Source organism: Triturus cristatus, chromosome 3_1, assembly GCF_964204655.1.
Source record: "Triturus cristatus chromosome 3_1, aTriCri1.1, whole genome shotgun sequence".
Classification (NCBI taxonomy): domain Eukaryota; kingdom Metazoa; phylum Chordata; class Amphibia; order Caudata; family Salamandridae; genus Triturus; species Triturus cristatus.
In genome coordinates, this window is record NC_140583.1 from 197080202 (window position 1) to 197103124 (window position 22923).

Here is a 22923-nt window from a genome sequence, read left to right on the forward strand (position 1 = left end):
CTTTCTTCCAGACTCCTGGGAGTTTTCACACTGACTAGCAGGATGTTAGAATCTTGCCTTGGCTGCAGCACTTGCGGGCTGCCAGCCAGTGCATAGAGAAGTTGGGACAACCAGGTGGGCAACCTTTCAGGTAGCCACCTGGTTGCATGCCACATCACCCTCAACATGAGATTTGTGTCAAGGGTGATGAGGCATGTTGATACCAAACACAACATGTTAAGTCGGAACCATAATGGAGCTGTCCCCCTTGGGTTCGCACTGGTGCTTTCCTAGGTTATCCTATGGACTGCCTATCACTGATAGTGTACTTTAATCGTAAAGGCCACTATAGGGACATATAAGCTTGCACTTACATGCCCATACCTTTAGTATGAGGCACCCTGCCTTCTGGGCTCAAGATGCCTTTTTTCGGGGTGACTGACATATATTAAAAGCTGTGCATTGACTTTGCCACACATGGTTAGGGCAAAGTCAAAATGGAGAAGAATACACTGTTCCTGCAGTCTCGAGTGGCAGCGCAGCTGTCAGTAGTTTACTTGGGTCACTCAAGGTGGCACAAACAGTGCTGCAAGCCCTGGGAATCCTCTTATCAGCCATGCCCTGGGTACAACTGGTGCCGTATAATAGGGACTTATGAGGGGGGTAATGTCCTTTTCAAATGGGGTTGCCAATTTAGACCAAACAGTTTTAGGGGGAGACTACTGGCACTGGGGCCTGCAGCAGGCTCTAGTGCACTTTCAGGGTCATAACCATCAGCATTGGAACTAAAAGTGTGAAGCAGGGTCAAGACTGATTTGCTGATGGCTGGGTACAAACTGAGGTGGCATGGTGTGCAAAATTGCAATCTCACACCAAAATCGCATACAAACGGCACCATGCCCTTCACATGGGCACGGTAATTTTGATTTCTGTGCATGGTGCTGGGGTCTGTTTCTTAAGCCACCCTTAATCTTTTCAATCCTCCACCGATCTCACTCATCCACCCTTCAGTTTCCTTTGTTGTATCAGTGTGTATTTTTGTCTTTTTGTTTGCATTTTTCATGACTTTTTCAACTTTTTTTAGTTTTCCCTTTAGGTCTTTACTTTTTCCTTTCGTCCATTTCCTATTCCATCTTTTTTTTTACCACCCAGTGCCACGGCAGAGCAGTGCAAGAGGCGGAGTGGCGCCACCAAGGTCGTCCGTACTTCTAATGGGTGCAGCCCTGCACCATTTTCTCAGAGGTGGAGGTGGCTGCACAAGTTCCCTCCCCTCCATGTTAGCAGTTGGTGGCAGGCCTGGTAGTGGTTACGGCCTCTGGGAGCATCGACTGATGTGGGGGAGGGTGCCCCGGTGTGTGCACCAGACTCGGTGAGCAACTGTTTTTTTCTTGTGTTATCTCTATGCTAATATAATTTTTCCAAATAGCATGCTGCTCACACTCAGAGTTAACTTAAGTTTACATTACAAATATTATTTGATCCAGCCAGGTACTCGAAGCTACCTAATCGTACTTATGTGCGCACGTTTAGACGAATTGTTTAAGAACTCATGAAGACTCCTCTGTCCTGTCCTTAAGGTATTGGTAGTAGTAGTAATATCAGTGAGTTAGCATTCTCTGTGCCTTGTTTTATGTACCTCTTACAGTCCTAGGCAATCTCCCAGAGATTTGTAGTATGTGTGCATGTAAAAGAAATGAAAGTGAGTTGGCCTGTCAAAGGAGGTTGAGAACAAGAAGCAAAGATCATTGAGTGCAATGCATTAGTCATTCCAAAATGTAGTTTAGGAAATTTGATGCAGGGCTTACGTTTAGGAAATTAGGAATAGGTAAACTCGATACTAGTAGTAGTATAGGCAATCTGATATATAAAAGTACAATGTCACTATGTTTGCCTGTGCCTTAAAACATTTTTGTGAGATTATTAACTGTACCACTAATCTTTCTGATTGTATGCCCTTTATTTCTTATATCTGCATCCAGGGGCAAGAAGAAGGCTAGCAGCATGGAGGTGGACCAAGAAGATGGGGGTACCACCACCAATGCCACGGTGGGTGGAAGTTCCACCTCCACCACTAACACCAGTGCAGCGGCAAATGCAGACAGATCTGCTGGCCCAGTTAGTCCACCTATATTACTGCTCCACATTTAGAATACTTTTTACTTTTTTTGCTCTGCCTGCCTCCTAATTCTTTTTTCCCAACTTCTCTTCGTTCTCCTTCTATCTAATGTTTATTAAGTTCTTGTTATCCTTACATTATCCCATTATCAAGTTTCTGTACTTAACTTACTCCTGTCTTTACTTGTCTGTCTGTAGCTTCCTTTCTTCTGCTTTGTCAGTACGCTTTCCCTTTCTGCTTATATATCTTGTGGACAGGTACTGTAAGACTAAGAGAACACATTTTAGGAAAGGTACACTACTGTGAAGATTGCCTGACCAAGTAAGCTATTCTTATTCTACGAAAGAAAACACACAAGGCTAGCGGTATCCCACTAGGACAGCACCGGATTCACCACAAGTGTGCAATCTTGGTTAGCACCCGCCAGCACAATGCCGTTCCAGTTACTGGAATGTACATGTAAGAAAACAGCACCAAATGCACCACTCAACTTGTACAATGTGATTCAAATAAGTCCAAATCCTTAGAGTTTTTTTCTTTTTCAAAAAGTTCTTCTTTATTGTCCAGTTTGTCATGCAATTATTAAAACTTCCAAAACAGCCAAAGCAGCCAACGCGTTTCGTCCACCTCTGAACTTCTTCAGGGCAAAAGAGTGGAAATAATGTCACCGTCTTTAGGTTCTTTCTTTCTTCTTTCTAATCCCTCACTACTTCAATTTGTAGTATTGCTGGGAATGATAATCAACGTCCTTTTTAAAAAAAACATACAATCCGATGTAGAAAGGTTGTCTATTAAGTAACCCAAGTGAAGCATGTCAATGTAATGTTGGTTCTATATAGAAAGTCATCCAATGATAAGAACAACTATATCACTTTCCGAGGTACCCGATTCCGTATCGTTGTCCAAATGAGGAAAGGCACCGACCCTGTCAGGTAGCAACCTACATCGGATTGTATGTTTTTTTTAAAAAGGACGTTGATTATCATTCCCAGCAATACTACAAATTGAAGTAGTGAGGGATTAGAAAGAAGAAAGAAAGAACCTAAAGACGGTGACATTATTTCCACTCTTTTGCCCTGAAGAAGTCCAGAGGTGGACGAAACGCGTCGGCTGCTTTGGCTGTTTTGGAAGTTTTAATAATTGCATGACAAACTGCACAATAAAGAAGAACTTTTTGAAAAAGAAAAAAATTCTAAGGATTTGGACTTATTTGAATCACATTGTACAAGTTGAGTGGTGCATTTGGTGCTGTTTTCTTACATATTCTTATTCTACGCATGTTCTTTTTCTTGCTCATGCTCAAACAGTAAAACTAGAGAGTGGCCATGGTCATTGGTGGACCCCCCAATGTTCTGTATGTATTCATTTTTACAGTAGTAGTATACCAGCAGTTTTGATCACAGTGCAGCATGACTGTAAACTAATATGAGGACGGTTCCATTGCATTTGCCAATAAAGACCACCTGTCCTCCATTGACCAATCATTATTCCTCCCCTTCATTACACGCCAATGACTCAAGGGTCATCATGGCTCTGCCCCTCCATTATAAAAAGTTTTTGGTTGGCTTGATTACCTGGCTTTTCAAACACTGCCAACAAACACAATGACCAACGTGATATTTATTATAGAAGACAATGCACTCAAACTGTAGTGATGTATTGTGGTTGAATTCTAATAATAAAGGGAGGCGGATCTGGTATCTAAAATTTGTGATGTTTTTCTAGCCACACAGACCATTGTGAGGGCCAACACCAGAGCCAGAAGAGCAGATCACACAGCAGTCAAAGGAGGAGTTCCAGCGGCCGCAGGGACTGGTGGTGGTAAGAAACATTGCTTGTTTATTGAACATGTTCTAGTATACTCACTGCAAGGATGTTGTGATCCCCCTTCTTTCGCATCTACAGTGGTGTAGAGTTGCCTCTTCTATCTGCAACTCAGCAGAAAAAACATCATAATGAACGCTAAAAATGATTGGTTGATGGAAAATGGAAAAAAAGGAAGGGGTGATTGAAGGTGAAAGGATGCATAGGTGGGTGATAGGATGCATAGTTGGGAGAAGGATGGGTATATGGGTGAAAGAATGACTGCCAGGGTGGGTGAAATGGTTGATGGGTGAAAGGAATTGTTCTCTGGTGGGTTAAAGCAGGATAAGTAAAAGGGTGAATAAATGAAAGGATGTGTGAGTGGGCAAATGGATGTAGTGGTGAAGGGGTGGTTGAGAGCAGTGGATAGGTGAATGGATGGATTGTTTTAATTAGTGAAAGACTGGATGGGAGAATGGAAAGTTTATTGGTGGATTGTAAATGGTGAATAATACTAGAATAATGAAATGATAAATAGATAATTGCTTGGGAGAAGAAACAAGGGGGTTCTTCTGGAGAGGGGTGTGGACACCTACTTTGCTTGTTTGGAATGGTTTTTATCAAAGCTTTGGTTCAAAGTGAGAAGGGGGCTATTTCTGTCTACTCACTTTTACTCACTGTATTTGTTATGTGAGGCAGATATGTATCCCACCCTTCACATCCCTTCACATCGCATTTTACTAGTGCAACCCATGACCTAACTGCAGCATAGTTCAATTCGACACTGCAGTCTTGGCTGTACAATGTGCATCTGCTTTAGTTAATGTTCCATTGACTAACTTTTCTATGCATGGCAAAGCAAAAACAAAGTGTGTTTCCCTTGTCTCCCAGTGTCCACTCAGTAGCTTTCTAGTACTTCACTCATTTATTCATTTTCTTTCCTAGGTTCCGTCCTATCCTGGCCACAAAATTATAAAATCCATTCTTGGGATGTGCCACATTTTTCTGTCCAAGTTATTTACATATTCTGTGGCTTCCATAACAGATTTACGCCTGCTCACATTTTTCCTATTCAGCATTTGCTGTATTTTCATTAAACTACAGTGACTGATTAAGCAAAAGCTTAAGCACATGATGATGATCAGTGACACCCCATTAGTATTCTGTAGTAGAACAAATATTTACTTACCCGGCCTCATCCCTCTAACTTACACCACAGTTGAGTAAGTTATGTTTCCCTTCCACACTGCCAAGAAAATGTATTTGCTGGAAATAAATATAAATTCCACTGGAGGGCTAGGCCATGGGGTGAAGCAGAACTAAGTGCCTTGAGTTTTTGCAGATTGGATAGTATGTGATGAGCATGCAAGATAAATCTATATATCCAATCCCTTAATCCATTCCCTAAACTGCAATGCATCGGTCCCCCGTCTACTTATGGCACAGGATATCAGCATGTAAATTTATACCTAACTTGTGTGGCATTCTATCAATAAAATGTATTTGCCTTAGAGTCAAATTGAAAGGCATTTTGGATAAGAGCAGGGCCATTGGGATAAGATAATTGTCCATTACAGCTGCGCCAGCTACAGACTGAATAGTAGCAAAGTAGAAACTACCAAAGCACTAACTTGCATACCGCTATTAATTTAGCACAACTCATTAATGAGAGGCAATTTATTTTTCTTTTTACACACAAATAGTCTCTTTATTTGTTTACTAGGAAATCCTTTAAAAGAAAAAAAATATGTTTTTTTAAAAAAAAGGTTCCTTTCATCCAGTTTCAGCTTTAAGTAAGGCATATGTGGGACAAAAAAGGCTGTGACTCTAACCACAAGGCTATGACTTTAACCACATCAAATTCAGACGGTGCTAGTGGACTAATGAACCAGCAATGTACGGCTACTGAGCTATTATATACTTTTAAAGAGGTGCTTTGCACAGAGCTTTGTTTAGAATGTATTATTTTTCTTTCTTGCTATAGCTATTCCTACTGGTCGACAACCTGCTAGGCAAGAGATAGCAGCCCCACTGCGGCAGCAGAGCCTGGAGGCCATACGGGCTGATTTTCAGCACCTGGTGGTCCTTGGGGAGGAAGAGGAGGAGGCAGTGGCTGCTGACCAGGGCCCCAGCCAGAGCCTCCAACCTCCAAGCAAGAACAACATCATTGCTGCTGGCAGCTGCCCGTCACACCACCATTGCTGCCCCCTACACTCTGACCGTACTTTCCAGTCCAGTGCCATGCTGAGGCTGGCGCACATTGAAAGCAGACAGACACAAATGGAGGGGTACTCAAAACAGCTTCTGGCCCCTGTGTAGTGTAGTGCCCTCTCATTTAGCTCTTTTTTTAGGTCAAGCCTAAACAGCACTTGTGCTGTTAGGCGATCTGTTGTCCATACTTTGTGGGGTCTGACTCCTTCCATACTTTAGATTGGCTTTTGAATGTGTCATTTAAAAATCAAAGCCTGCAAATGGGTAATGGTTGGTGCATGTCCCACCTTTTCTGAGATGTTCACTCCCATGGAGTATTGCCCTAGGTATGAGCAGCAACTTGCATGCAGTTCCTACGTGAATTGCTAAGTTGTGAGTGCTGTATTTTCATTAAACTTTTTTTTAAGCCCACTCATGCTACGCTTTTATTTTAATGGCGCGGGTGCCTCAATTGCTTAGAGGTGTCATGTGCAGCCCTTCTTTGGCACGCCTAAAGTGGAAGAGATGAGCAAGGTGCTGCGCTTACCAACTACGATATAAAAAAAAAACATGTCTGTAAGTGCCTGGCCCCAACATGCCCGCAAGAGTAGCTTATTCTTCTTGGGGCTTAGGGGCAAGGCAAAAGAGCTAACACAATTATATGTGACCTGAGGAAACTTGCACAAGAATGTCACTCGATATGCATAGCTCCAGGGCATGCGCACAACAAGGAACAGAGTACTCAAAAGGAGCGCGAGGCATCAGCACTGCAGCAGAGGAGCTACAGTGACAGCGAAAGGTCTTCTTCCGTTGCTGACTGTCATCAGCCATGCTCCTGCAGTCATATCTTCCAGCAGTCTACTGGAGCAGGTGAGGCCATCCTGCTAGCATGCTGCCTCATAGCCAAGCGCTTCTGTAGCGCGAAAGGACCACGGCTCAGACAGAAGCGGGGGCCTTCTCTGTCACAACATTTACCTCTTCACAAGTCTATCTCTTAATTGTAAGTTCTTGCACCTTTTGTCTGTCTGTTTACTGGATAAGTTAGTACGGACCTGCAAGCACAGCTGCAGTCACATTTCGTGGCATACAGACCGCAAACACACATACATGCTACAAAGCTTTAGTTAAGCAAACCTAAAGCTAATCACAGAGACATCACCCAGGAGGGGAAAGGCAAAAGATCAGATGTGAAGGTCTGGTGATAAAAACAAAATAATCACATCCAAAGAACATAAATGTTACACATAATCATCTAGTTTTTGAAATGGCCTAATTTATAAGAGTGTGGATTGCTTCTTTACATTTAAACAAAGTGACACTCTGTCTCCTCTCCCATTTACTGGTGCCCGCAGCAAAGGATGATTGCTCGCATGGTATCAGTGGGTTGACCATAACTATCAGGCCTGGGGCAGTATAGTGACCAGAGCATTTCTTGGCATCCAGCCCGCAAACACACATTCACTTGTTGCACGCACACACATGCTGCTGATGTTTTTTTGTTGGACTAAATAGTGAAAGTACTTGTGTTTCAAGTTGGCACGACATGTTTGATGCTGCATTAGGCTGTTTGTTATACAGAAGAAAAGTGAAGAGGAATTTTATGTGTGTAACAGGTTTGCGGTTGTCACATTAAAAAACAAATACTGGTGCGGCCTCTCTTTCATCCTGTAGTTCCAGTTAAGTCTTTCATATTTGTGTGAAAGGCTGTTTTTAATTCCGGTGCAGCTCTGAACCTAGTTCCTGCCTGAGCCTGTGATTGAGCAGTTTTGTTCTTTTAGAAAATGCTGCATTTTTCCTAGATGTGAAAACACTCGGGGAGTTGGAATTAACTTTTGCCCCAGCCACACAGACAGTAAAAAGTCTGCCTGACATTTGCTGTTCTCAAAAATAAATAAGTGCCGATGGATGTAGCCAAGCCTTGCCTCAACATGTGGTTGTAATTAGGTGTTTCCCGCCAGCCTGAGATGCGTTTTCCATCAGGCAGAGCTCAGTGTAATTCTTGCAAGAGGAGAACACGTCATCTGACTTTTTCGTTATTTAGAAGAATGCTCCCCCTGTCCAAGAAGAGAGCATCCTCATATTTTAAGTTAACTCTTGTTCCCACCCTCCTAGACGAAAAAGCTTGCCTAGATTTCCTTAGGTCAAGGCTAATCTCAGGCACTGTTGAATGTGTCCTATTTTATTGATATGTGGTTTTTTTTCAGTCTTACCGACTCATGTAAAATTAGAAAAGCGGGGGAAGTATTTTTTGAGTGCATGGAAATGAACAGAAGAACTAGAAGGACGCCCGACCCAAATGAGAGAGGTCGACCTGTAGTACACTGCTACTGCTAAACAAGAAAAGATACACTGAGTGATTTTTTATGAAGATTTGTGATTGTTATTAAACGGCAATCTCTGAAAGTTAATTTGTGAATCGGTTACCAGAACGAAAAACTAAAAACAAAGTAGACACGGCAAGCAAATCTCGCTAAGTGTGAAAGAGGAAGGGGTAATTGTGAGAAGTTGGCCTGGTATATGATGTCCGCTAGTTATAGTGGGCACCTTGCACCAGTCCAAACAACACTTATTGATGATTAGGTTAAAAACAACCTTTAATGAAAGCTATCCTAGTGGTAGCTATGAAGAGCAGCCTTCAGGCTAAGTCTCGAAGGAATGTAAAGCAGCTTGGTTCACCAGATCATAACCTCCTGAATGACCAAATGAAAGGAGAACCACACAAGATATATATAAAATATATGTATTTATTACTAAACACTCTCTACTAACTAACTAACTTATGAGATTAGAGCACAAGATACACAATATTAAAGCACTAGAACAACAGTAAATAGCAAAATACACAGTGGGCCCGAGGGGGAGACCAAACCATATATTAAGAAAGTGGTATAACAACCACGACTTGACTGGACACAGTGACTAGAGCACGTAAAATCGCTGGGACGCCAAGGAACCACACAAGGTAGTGACACAGGGGACCCACAGGGGACGCGTACAGTCTGAGAACCCAGCGGCGAGCTCCGTACAATCCTATTCGAAAGTCGTGGTTGGAATTTTAAAGATTAAGGACACTTAGGAGAAGACTTTGAGCAAACCCTTTCAAACTTAGAAGGTTCTAAGGCCAGCACCCATGTGAGCACCGGAGTACTTGTGTTACCTAACCCAGGGAAGCCGGGTGCATAGGTGTCAAATGGTGTCGGGAATCTTTGTCGTTTTCAATGGTGTGATGCTGCAAAGTGCTGCTGCGGTAAAGAGGAAAAGTGTCCGGTGTGATCCAAGCCTGTATCAGAGCTGGGAAGAACCTGAAAGCAGAGGGGACAGAGTCTGGGTCACTTCAGGGTGACCAGGGGCTCGATAGACGAATGACCACCGATGTCTGGTGTTTCAGGTGAGATGAGGTGAAGCTTGACTCTGCAGCCACGGGGACCAGAAGATGTTGACGATGACCAAAGTCCACAGGCGAGCTGTCCCACAAAGGATTTCGAGTGCTGGTTGGTCAGTGTCCGAATTGGAGACCAAAAAGCCTTGACAACTGCAACCCATGCGGTCAGAGAAAAGATGCTTCGGTGTGGACCAGTCAGGGCACATCTGGAGCAACCAGGAAATCCCACTGAAAGTTAAAGTACCCTTCTCAGGGACCCGCAGGTCAATGGATCAGGGATCGCAAAGGGACCTCCAGAGGAATCACAAAATACCAGCCCATGGAACACTCCTGGAGTGTAGGCCAGTAATCTTCAGTGGAATCATTGCACGGGATTGGGACTACAAGTAGACCAAAGCACAGCCTCAGGGATCGCCAAAAAGCATATGCTGCTGCAAATGTGCACTGTGTCCAGCGATTTGGGTTGCACTGTCCCCACGAGGGCTGGGGTCTCATGTTTGCTGAGAGCACTGGTCGGCCTCAGGAAAGCTTAGGAACCCACCTCCTGTGTTGCAAAATCTTCGGAGTCCCTCAGGAGCTGCGTAGATGCAAACTGGTCAGATGCTGCCTTGGAGGGGAGTAACTCCTTTACTCCAAGGGAGATTCTTCAGTCATCCAACGTAGTGTAGATAGTTGAAGTACTTGGTTTCTGTAGCAGAGCTTTGTCCAGGTAAATCTAAAGTTCTGTAGCCAGTGGTTCCTACGTTATACCCAAGGAAGGGGTGGGACACACTCTGGAGACCCACCTATGGGAGGGTCAGGACAGAGGGGTGGCTACACCCATGTCCTTTGTCCAGTTATGTGCCAGAGCAGGGGCGGATAGCCCCTGCAACCAGTTTGAGCTGGGGTATGCACAGGGACCCCAAATGTGCCCCCAGTGCAGACATCAAAGCACTCTCAGAGTGCACCCACCCAGCCCCAATACACTAAAGCCTGTCTAGGAAGCCACCTCCCTGTGACAGGAAACCTATTGTCCAGCCGTCCCCTTCCAGAATTTCGTCCAGCATCAGGAGGGCAGACTCGTGTCTGTGGCTGACAGCATCCATTTTGTGATGCCAGGGTCTGTGAAGCTGGTACCGGGTGTACCGGTGTAGTCATATTTCTCCCTCTAGTAGGGTGGAATCATACCTCCCACACCAGTTACTGGTGTGGACTGTGGAGGTATGATTCCAAGGTGTTTGACACCAAACACGACATGTTTCCATGCAGCCGTTTTAAAGTTAGCATTTACCGCGAGGTTATAATGCACTTAAGAGTATATGGTTGGCTCCATCACAAACAACCCTGGAATAGAGGTTCCAAAAGCTGCAGAGGGGCTCTGCTCATGCATGAGCACCCTCTCACATAAACCCCAGCACCAGGATTGGTAATGCCTGCCATTGGGGTGACTGATAGATTTATATGTGCAGTGAATAGGATAGATATAGTGAACCGATATCTAAGTAAGGGGTGCATGCACCACCTTACACATGCTGCTGTAGCAGAGCTGTGGTGTCATTTTGACTGGTCTCCCAGGGGTGGCATAATCCATGCTACAGCCACTGAGAGGCCTCTGGGGTACCTATGCCCTGGGTATATAGTATACCATATACTAGGGACTTATAAGGGTACCCCAGAATCCAATCTCTGGTGTACCTAAACTAAATGCAATCAATTTAGAGAGAAAACAGCTAGGCTGGGGTCCTGTATAGCAGGATCCCAGCCAGACTAAGTCGAAAACAGTGAAACATCAGCAAAAAGTGGGGGTAACTATAAGAAGCAGATCCTACTCTCCTACAGTAATCACTTTCAGGAAAAATGTTCACCCATCCTGCCACAAACATTGCAAATCATCACAATCAGCCGCAGTCAGTGCAGGTAACAGTGGTGGGGTGGTGGGGCCGGGTAAGGGAGAATTTCGAAGGACAATGCCAAGGGAAAATTAATTATTTATTTAATTTTCCCTCTGCATCGTCCTTCGAAATCCCCCCTTACCCAGCCCCACTGCCACACCGCTGTTACCTGCACGGAATGCTGCTGATGATCACAATCAAGCTTACAAATTATAGTTGGACACTGTCCAGGAACATAGCTTCAGGGGGGGGGGGGTTTGGGTGTTACAGCCTGCCATATAAATGTATTTTGGTATAAATAGTTGGATACAGGTGCTTTTAGTTGGGTATGGTGAGGTTTCACAAGAAATTTGTTTATGCCCAGACAAATATGCACACACACACTCTCACTCTATCTCTGTTTGGAAAGACTTACAAAATGTTGTTTATTTCACAAAATAATGTGCTTTATCTCACTTATGACTCCTACCAATCCAGAGTCCGCACCCTGTCCACTACCCCTTAAGCCCCTCTCGTGTGCCCTGCTTGTTGCATAATATATTTTAACATTTTATGCCAGTGTGAAATCTGAAGCTAATACCCCCCAATATTTCAAGCTATCAAGCCATGCCCCTGTCACCCTTCTTCACTGTCTGCCATTACAAGAATCATAACTCACAGTTATTCATTGTTCCAATGTATTATTCCCCTGTTCCAATCAAAGCACAGTGGTACACAATTGTTGATCCTCTTTGATGCATGCAACACACATTGGGGCAGTCTTTATGAATTAAATATTCTGGGGCGGTCCTGCTAAAGGATGTAAAAAGTATAGACACAGGATGGAGGAAGGCATGGTCTCTCCAATATCCTTCAAGGGAATGCGGTGGGAGGCTTCTTCACTGCACACTGGTCCAACTCCAATCTGGACATACATGTGCATAAAAAAATGGGGCAGCATAAGTTAGTCTCACACACAAACAGATATATATAATGTTCCCTAGGTATATCATCTTTTATTTTGTTTTGTAAAGTTATTCGGCAATAAAAGTCCTATGATGGCCTACTCGGTCAGGGAAGTAGAGTTTATCCTCAAACTTAGGCGGTTTACCCAGACGTTGGTCAGCTAACAAATTCTGATCAGAGTATGACCAATTACCCTCATTCTCCTTCTGTGGTTTTTCAGGAATGGTGTAATTCGGTGGTATAAAATGTAGGTTCATGTTAATCATGGTCAAACTCTCCACGTTTTGAGGCAAGATACTGGTCCTTCTCACTGTGAGGACTGTGCCAGCAGCACTGAACACATGCTCAGCAGACACACTGTCTCCCGGACAGGCCAAATACTTTATTGCCAGCTTGTTGAGCTATTGTTAATGGTTAAACTACTCATACCAATACACCAATGGGTTTTGATCTGCATAGACCAGATACACAATGTACATCTTCACAATGGTCATCGGTGCTGCCACTTTCTCATTCTCTTTTGCCTTCACCTCTACACTGGACTCAAGCCCTTCCATTTGATACCAAGTCAATGAAAATTGACTTGGTATCAAATTGTGGACGATTCCACATGGCTGCTTTGTCTAAAGATGGCACTCTGTTTTTCCTCCTCACCACCTCAAATTCCGACTCTGATTTGAGGCTCCGGAGTAGGCACCCCTCACTTTCACCACAACCATGTGCAGAAAGTTTATTAAAGTGATCCCCGCAGCGGAGGGTGTGAGGCTTTTTCAAATGGCTCGCTTGGCCTCCAGTACCATAGTTTGTATCAAGCGTACTTTGATGAACACTAGCATTACAAATGGAGCATATTGTGATGTTATCCTCCTGCTTGCTAACCATAAAGAAGTCCCAAACTGGGGAGGTTTACCTTTTCTGTGAGCCGCTGGTGCCACTGACAATGCCCAAAGAACTGGTGCAAGGCAGGTGTGCTGATGATTGGCTCTCTGCAGTGAGCACTTCTACAGAGCTAGTGGTGGATTCAAGTCTCGGCATGGGCCTTGCAACTATGGGAGCTGGCACAGGCAGGAGTGGTGGTGACACATCCCTTGGAGGAGGTGAATAGGAGGGGTAATGTCAGTCTCCTCTGTGCCAGCTTCCGAAATGAGTGGCTCATGGTCATCCTCAACCTCTTCCATAATTGTAAGGCTTTCAGGAACTTTCGTTTTCCTGAGACTTTCCTAGCATGTCTCAGACTCAACCAGGGTACATTCTGTGTCCAGATCATCAGAAGGGGAGATCAGAAGCCAATGGCTATAAAAGAGGAGGTTCTTGCTCAGCAGGAGGCTCAACTTCCTGTTCTGCTCCTACTTCAGCAAGATTAATTGCTGCATGCAGCTGCTGTTCATTTTCCAGAATTGATTGGGTACTACTTCTGGAAAGAGACAAATCCAATTCAACGTCACTGCTCATTGGCGTCGACTTGATTGCAGTGGCTGCCTCGCTGAGACACATGGGCTTGGGCTTTGGTTGGTGTGGTGCTGTTGATGCGGGAGTGCTGCTTCCTCCCTGGAGGCCGGTCCGGCAGGCACACATCTCCCAAAAAAGGTTTTGTTTAGCATGCAACTGGTGGAAATCTGCTTCTTCTCCTTCCCACTGGTCATTGTCTTGGCAGCACGTTTCTTTGAGTCCATCTTGAAACTGTTAGTTGACAATGGCTGAAAGACTTGCATGACTGTCTGGCATTCCTGTAGGTGATCTCTCCTGTACACCTGAGAGCAAACAAGCAAGAAATTTTTTTTAGTGAAAAGTGGCACTTAAGTTATCAATAATATCCCAAATGATTAACAACAACACTGCATTTCAAAGTAAACCACACCACCAGTACATAATATTCAATTTCCAATCAGGATAACAATGTAACTGTTTGCTTTGTGTGCAATGCATGCATTTAAGGGAGAGGTGTAGGTGAAAAATGAATAATCCTTAAAAAATGAATGCTAGTGTGTGTTGTGCTCCCATGGCAGGCGGGATGTCCAGGGGAAAATTGAATCATATGTAAAAAATAAATGCTGGTGTGCGTTTGCACCTATAGTGTGCTGGGTGTCCAAGGAAAAATTGAAGAATCCTTAAAAAATATATGCTGGTACATGCTGTGCATCTATGGGAGACAGAAGGTCCAGGGGGAAAAGGAATAATCATTAAAAAATGAATACTGTTGTGCAGCTGTGCGCCAGTGACGGGTAGGTGTTATATTGTGGTAAATATTTCGTTACCGGTACTATTTTTTATGCGGTAAAATCTATCAAGAATAACTCAGTAAATATAAGAGGCAGAATCCGTGGTATTAGTGGGTTTAAAAGGCTTTATTCCTATACAAAGGAAGACAATTCGAATTGTGGGCCTTCTGTTCCATCACCACGAAAGTTCAGGAAGGAAGGGCGCCTATATTATTGACAGTTAAGCAGTTTTATAGAAAATACATTACAGTGAAACAGATGCAAGAGGCGTAACAGCTGATAAAAGGTGCATACGTAGCTAATAGAGGGCGTAATTCAAGAAACGTCATTAAACATGATATCACAGGTGGGTGGATCCAAAAAAGAATCCTGCAATGTCAGCAGAAATATGTGGCAGAGATGCGCGCGCAGCTGCATGACGTGTGATTGACGTGCAACTGGAGGGTGAAGGAGACTTGACATTTAGCTCTACATGTGGAGACAGAAGTCTGGGGTTATGTCAACCTAATTCTAAATCATATCTAATATCTTATGTTTAAAGAACTGTGTTATCCAAAAGGGAAGGTCTCTTATGATAGAATCTTATTCTATACTGACTATACTGACTGTTAGTGCGTGTACAAGCGTCTAAGTGTCTACACTAGATGCGAGGGGGTAGGAATATTCCATGGTAACGGGGCTATGAATTACTTGCATGAGGACAGCGAGGCCTGGCCCCTTTGCACGGTAGCTGGAGGAATGTTTACCTAAACTGCTAGACAGGAATGCATCGGATGAGGAGCAAAGGAGATAATCTCGAAGGTGAAATACAGTTTTTGGCAGGCGACAGGCTGGATCAGGCACCGTTAGCCGCGCAAGGAGTAAGACAAAGTTCATGGTCACAGATGCAGGCTCGGGCTGGAGCTTTCAGAGGCAGAAGACAGGAAAAGGCTTGATGACAGAATTCGGGCCTACTTGCCTGAATCTGTGAAATGTGGAAAGTGAACCACATAAAGTCGGTGGCCTTTCATACTTAGGAATGGAATATCTGACCCATTCATGGCGAATCTGAAAGAGGACATGTTGACGGTGGACGCACATATATTTGCGTCTTCAAAACTGGAGCAGGAGGGAACATACATGTACTTATAGCATGCACATGGAGCCATTGGGGTCTACGATAGGGGACATAACTGATCATAAAATTCATATTTCCTCATTCCCTCCTTGTCCCCTTCGGACCCTCAGGAGATATCGATCTTCATCAATCCATCGATCTGTTCATATAGCATCATTTGTTCTTCTTTCTTCTTCCGGGATCTCGAATGAAAACTTGGATGTGGGATACACGAGGTGGCACACAGACCACAAATCGCTGGCCCACATTGTAGACATAAGCAGCAACTGAATAGTATGAGAAAGCCAATACCTAGGAAGGATAGGATTCTCCATCCCCAGGCTGACAACACGCCCCAGAACCAACCGGACCAAGTCCAGGTGCCTGGACTCTGGTGTATCTGGCTTACAATCTTATGAAGGCGGGTTATGGCTTTATATACTGACGGTGAATTTTCTGGTATGAAAATGCAACAACTTGATCCGATGACCCTACAAGCTCCGCCCCTATCGGCCAGGATGACGTCAAGGACAAGACGATTTTGAAGCACAACAATCCGCATAGCAGACTGCTCTTCTGTTAAATTGCCTAAGGCGGAAATAGTTTCGTTCACTACTGCTTCAAGGGTTCTGGTTAATCTACGTATCAGCTTACTATTAGTGACTGTACCTATATAGGGAAAGAAACCTTTATTGAAATCTGTGTATTTCTCCCATGCTGTTTCAGTGTAATCGACAATTGGGAGATCTCTCTGCTGTCTATTGTGTACTAAATGGGTATTTCTATGATAATCAGGAGGAGCTAGGAAAACGGGTGGCAGAAGGAATGCTATATAACAGGTACCATCCCAATCTAAAGGTAGACATATATATGCGGTCTGACCACATATGAAGTAGGAATGATGGGAAGCTCTAAATGTAGACTTGCCTTGATCACTGAATTTTATTACAGTGGTGCATTTACTGTGGCCCATGTGTATGGAACCATTCTTTCTGATACATAATTCCCCTTTTACTGGGAATACTGACATGGCGGGCAAGATTGGTGTAGCTTCAGATTCAACGTTCAGGATCATGAGGTTAAGTGTAAAATTACCTAATCCATATACTTCATTTTCTAGATCAGTTCCTGTTCTTTTGGGAAGTCCCTCCTTGTTAGGGTAGCAGACTTTAAGTAAAACTAGGTTCAGGTTTCCCCATACCCAGTTGTCTTGATAAACTGCGGAATTTGAATCTAGGGTATTGATCAAACTAAACCATGCTCCACAGGAGCCATTGTGTGTGAACGGATAGGGAAAGAGGGGCAAGACTCCCTTATAGTTCTGATAGGGAGGGAGTCGGCCACATATCCAACAATTTGTGGCATTGCTGGTTTGATGGGAATGATGTAGCATACTAATGAATGTGTTGTTGCGCAGCGCAAGTCTATAGGACAACTCATGCGGAGGAAATTCACTAAACGAATGTTCTGCAGTTATATTATAAGCACGTTTAAGAATAGGGTAATACATGTGCAATAGTATGCTAAAAATAATAATCAGAAGACTTAGAAAAAACAAAATTAATAATGTTACTGTACAGTGACTGCGAAGTGATTTACAATACGCATGCTTTTTCAGCTGCTTTCGCTGATTTCTTTCTCTATTCCGGTCTAGAGGATACATGTCAGAGACAAATTCAACCGATTCACCTTGGAGAGGACTTAAACAATCAAATTGTCTGACTTATTAGACCTCAATTTTAGTTTATAAATGTCTGAGTTCGATTGCTCAACCAAGGGGAGCTTTGAGTCTGTCTGTGAGGGAATACAGGGTTGAGTCTCTATATTGGATGGTAGTCCATAAAATTTCTTGATATGACTCGAGTGCAACCACCCTTTTCGACCTTCGATCTTCACGGCTGTCCTTGTGGTGAGTAAAACCAACTTAGGCGACTTCCACCTAGGATCCAGTTGGGTCTTCCGGTCAAAGTTCCTGACCAGCACCAGATCACCAGGAACCACGTCATGGGGCTTCACCTCAGTATTATCGGGAAAAGCTGCGGATACCTGTGAACGACAAGATTGTAGATCAGACATCAAGGAAGCCAGGTAATCTGTCAGCATATTACAGTCAACGTCAGTGATTTTACGAGGTATAGGCGTCCCCCACATATTTGGTGGTCTACCGAAGATCACCTCATACGGGGATAGCCCTGTTCGAGAATGTGCTACCATTCTCATGTAAAAGAGCGCAACTGGTAAGGCTACTATCCAATCGACTCCTTTTTCTCTACATATTTTGGACAATCTAATTTTCAAAGTTTGATTATGGCGTTCTACGAGACCTGCTGCCTCGGGATGTCGGACACAGTGAAATTTCCATTGATAGCCTAATAGAAGGGAAACGTGTTTCATTAGTTCGGATGAGAACGGCTGGCCGTTATCTGAATAGACAACACGTGGTAAACCGTACCGTGGGAAGAATTCTCGAACTAACTGTTTGGCAGTAGTCGGGGCAGTGTAATCTGAAACCGGGTATGCTTCTGTCCAACGGGAAAGAGCACAGACAACTACGAGAACATATTTGAATCCTCGACATCGTTCCATCTGGATATAATCCATCTGGAGGACTTCAAAAGCATGATTAGGAGGTTGAAATCCACCCTACTCTACGGGGATGCTTTTACCTGGATTAAACTGACAACATATCATACAGGTACGAACTTTTTGTTTAGCTGCGGCTCGCAAGTGTTTGTTGAACCAAATGTGTTGAATGCTGTCTAGCATAGCTTTTTCTCCTAGGTGCGCTGGACTATGTATAGTATTAATGATGACTTGGACCATTGAGTCGGGAAGAAACCATATAGATTTTTCCTTCGTCATCCATCCCTGATCTGTTTGGATCCCTCCTAATTCAGTCCATTTCTTTATTTCTTCTGGTGTAGCATGTGTCTGTATGTCAATTACATCAAGGGCGGGATCCTTAACTGTCATGCAATGTGTTGACGTCGGAACTATTGTCTTTGTCACATCAGTTGTGTGAGTCTGATTCTGAGCAGTCTGTTTAGCTGTTCTGTCAGCTAGGTCATTACCCTGAGAAATGATATCGGTAACTTTTGTATGGGCTTTGCATTTCATAATCGATATTGCAGTAGTTAGATGAATCGCATCTAATAGGGCTTGAATGAGGGGTCCGTGTTGGATGTGGGCACCGTGAGAAGTTAAATAACCTCTCTCTCGCCACAGTACGCCGAAGTCATGGACGACTCCGAAGGCATAACGTGAATCTGTGTATATGTTGACTTTTTTATTTTTAGCTTGAATACAGGCTTGTGTTAGAGCGATGAGCTCTGCTGCTTGAGCTGACAAAGTGTTAATACGATTTGTTTCAATGACTTCAATGTCTGTTGTGACTGCGTAAGCGGCCACTAACTCTCCTGTACTTGCTCTCATACATGACCCATCTACATACAATGTTAAGTCTGGATCTGACAAAGGGATATCTGTCAAGTCTTGTCTGGGTTTCGTCGTGATAGTGATAATTTCAACACAATCATGTGCTAATGGATCTGTTCCGCTCACTGGTAGCAGTGTGGCAGGATTTAAAGTATTACAACGTCTGATTTCTATGTGTGGCTGAAACAATGTCAGTTCGTAACCGGTGAGTCTCGCTATAGTCAAGTGTTGTGTTTGTGTGCGATTCAAAAGAACCTCTACTGCGTGGGGTACTTGTACTGTCAATTGATGTCCTAACACTATGGCATCGCTTTGTCTGATTGCTAAAGCTGTTGCTGCCACCGATTTCAGGCACGCAGGAAGAGCCTGAGCTACTGGATCTAATGTACTAGAGAAATAAGCACATGGTTTGTGTGATCCTGCTTGTTCCTGAGTGAGTACTGACAAGGCAGTACCTTCGCGTTCTGTAACGAAGAGTGTAAACTGTTTACTGTAACATGGTGTTGCTAGGACAGGTGCTTGGCATAAAGCTTTCTTTAAGCTTTCAAAGGCGTGTGTATGTTCTTGAGTCCAAGGGAGGACAGTCGATGTGGCTGCCTCCTGTGTTGTCAACTGGATGAGTGGTTTTGCTAGAAATGCGTATTGAGGGATCCACTGCCTACAGTATGAAGTGAGGCCTATAAAAGCCCGTACCTCCTTTTGTGTCTTGGGTGGTGGCATGTTAGCGATTAACTGGATGCGGTCAGATGTAAGCTGCCTTCCCTCCTTGGACAGCGAGTGCCCAAGGTAAACAACTCGCTGGACACAGAATTGCAGCTTAGAAGGGGACACCTTGTGCCCTTTGTCAGCCAAAAATTTTAAAACCGTCAGTGACGCTTTTTCACATTCAAGTTCGCTTCGGGCGGTGATCAGCAGATCATCGACATATTGAAGCAAGGCAGTGTTAACTGGCATGTGGATACTGTCAAGTTCTCGTTTCAGTGCTTGGCTATAGATGCTGGGGCTTTCTGTAAATCCTTGAGGTGCGCGTGTGAATTTAAAACTTCGTCCATTTAAACTAAATCCGAATAAATATTGACTTCCCGGATCAATTGGGACACTAAAGAAAGCATTCTTTAGATCAATTACAGTGAAGAACGTTGCTTCTGAGTCAATAGCTGTGAGTAATGAAGAGATATCTGGGACCACGGGGTATTGTGGCACAATACATTTATTGAATTCGCGCAGATCAATAACTAATCGATATACCGGTGGAGCTTTTGGATCCGTTCTTTTAAGAATCGGAATTATCGGAGAATTACATACATTGGAGTCTGTTTCGACAACCACTCCTTGTGCAATGAGCTTGTCAATTATTTGCAGCAAAGCCACAACAGCATCGGGGGGTAACTTGTATTGTCGCATTCGTGGTAGTACTATTCCTGTTTTCAGTGTAACTCGATATGGTGTAATACTCATACAACCAACATCAGTGGGGCCTTGTGTCCATAAATGTGTAGGTAAATTCTGCAGTCGGTGATCCATGTCTCTGGATACGTAGTGACCTTTAAAGTCACGTAAAAATAGTCGTACTCCTTCCGGAGAACAACATATTATAGCTCCTAGAGCTTTCAATGTTTTTATGCCTAACAAGTTTTCTGGACATGATTTAGTAAGCAATAAATCTGTAGTACGTGTCAATGGACCAATCGTAAGTGGAAGAGGTTGTGTTACGTCATTAATTATGGGTTTACCTGAGAATCCAAGGGAAATATTCTGTGAGCCTGAGAGGGGTGCCCCTGGAACTTCACTACGTCTTATAGTTGTTCTGCTTGCCCCTGTATCAAGTAAAAACTTTCTGTCTTCCCCTAATAATTCGCTATGTACATAAGGTCCCTCTTGGTCTACAGGAACCTCAATAAGGGGTAAGCCAACTTCCCTCTCTAGGCTATTTCATGTGTATCGCTGATAATCGGGATAATCTGCTTGTGCATACTGATACATCTGTTGTGTCGTTGCTTGTGTTGCAGCAATAGGCTGCGCTTGTGGTGGTGCTACAGTTTGTTGTGGAGCTACCTGTTTCGGAGCTAGCTGTTGCGGAGCTAACCTAGGTTGTGCATGCTGAGGGATTTGTTGTTGGTTCTGATCCTGTCTAGGTGGACGTGGTCTCTCATGTGTTCTACCTGTAGCAATATTATGTTTCAGGACTGGACAATCGTGTATATAATGACCTGGTTGTTTACAATAGTTGCATGTCCCTTTCGTAGGACCTGCGGAATCACCCTTTTGGTGACTATCGGCTGGAACTGACTGTGCAACAAGCATTTTCATTTTTGTATCTTTCATACGTCTTTGTTCGTGTTCTTGTTCTTCTCTAATTCTATTGTGATGATATTGTAACATCTGTAGCATCTGTGATGGGGTATTACCTTGCCAGGTACTTTCGAATTTCAATACTCTATTCTTGACTTGTATCAGAGAATTTTCAACTAATTTTGTCACAAACAGATGTGGGTATGACTCACTACTGGCTTTTATGCCACTATTTATACCAAAACATTTTTCAAATTGGGAATAGAAATCACTAGTGTCTTCGTCTGGCTTTTGTTTACAGGCTGAGATTGCACCCCAGTCTTCCTTTTTCGTAGTTAATAAACGTGGCAGTACCTGTATTAGTAATCCTGCTAGTGCTGTAGTCTTTTCCCCAAGCCCTGCTCCTGCAGCTCGGGCCTTTTCTTCGTTTTCTAATGCTGTCCAATCTATCTTTTGGTCTCCCACCTCCCATTCTTTTTCTTTGAGTTTTTCATAAACACCGGCGGGTAATAGGACTTTTAATATTTTCATAATATCGGGGTAGGTATACTCTCCCATGAGTAACATGTCCTTTATCTCGCGGTGGAAACCTGCTGGGTCCTTGTCATGGCTGGGTACTACTTTCTTCATTTCTAATAATTCTAATTTAGTTATAGGTGTGTACACAAATACGCGTGTAAAATTATCACCGGCACCCCTGATTGGGTGTACTTCGCGTAACGGGTTCTGTCTATCTATGTGATACATTTTTCTTCCCATAATGGGAACTGGAACGTGTTCTGGGCATACGAAATTTAAATATTGGTTTCGGGATTCTAGAATTTCCTTAATCAAATCAGTACCTGACCCTCTCCATATGTTCGTGAGTAGTTCTGTCAATATGTCAGGTAAGGGTCCTGGATCGGAGTGTTGGCCTTTATATAATATAAGGAGGTGTTGAATCATGTATATACTAGCTAAACGTTGTTCATATGGGTCTAGATTAAGAAACGTGTGTGTAAGTACATCATCATTGTATTCGCCGGGACTGTCAGCCCATTGTACTGCTGATCTGGCTAAATCTTGTTCGTCCATGGAATCGAGCATGTGGTACCCCCTTCGATCTCGGAGTAATTTATCAGTGGTTTGGAATAAGTGTTCAGGGGATTTTGTATTTAACATAGGGTTTGGAAAATGTCTATTATATTCTGGACGTATTGGACGTACCGGATCATTAAAACCTCTGGTATTATTATGGGGTTTTCCTCTACTTACATAAGCTATCGTTTCTACTTGCTCTGACTCTTGCTCCTCCTCTTCTCTGTTTAGGTCAGCGGCGTCTACCTCTAATCTTTCTTCGTGTATTCGTTCTACTTCTTTGCGGATCTTTCGATACATGGCGACTATACATAACTGTTTATCATGTCTCCCTTCTGATATATTCCGGCCCCAAGTGACAAGTTTTTGCATTTCTTCCGAATTTACCCCAGGCCGGTCTTGATTTCTGATTACACAGTTTATGAGGAAACGTAACAGTTGTCCCTGTACCTCCGCTTTCTGGTACTCCATGGCTCTGCTAATACTTTCAGGACTTCGCCCTGACTGGACAAAGTGAT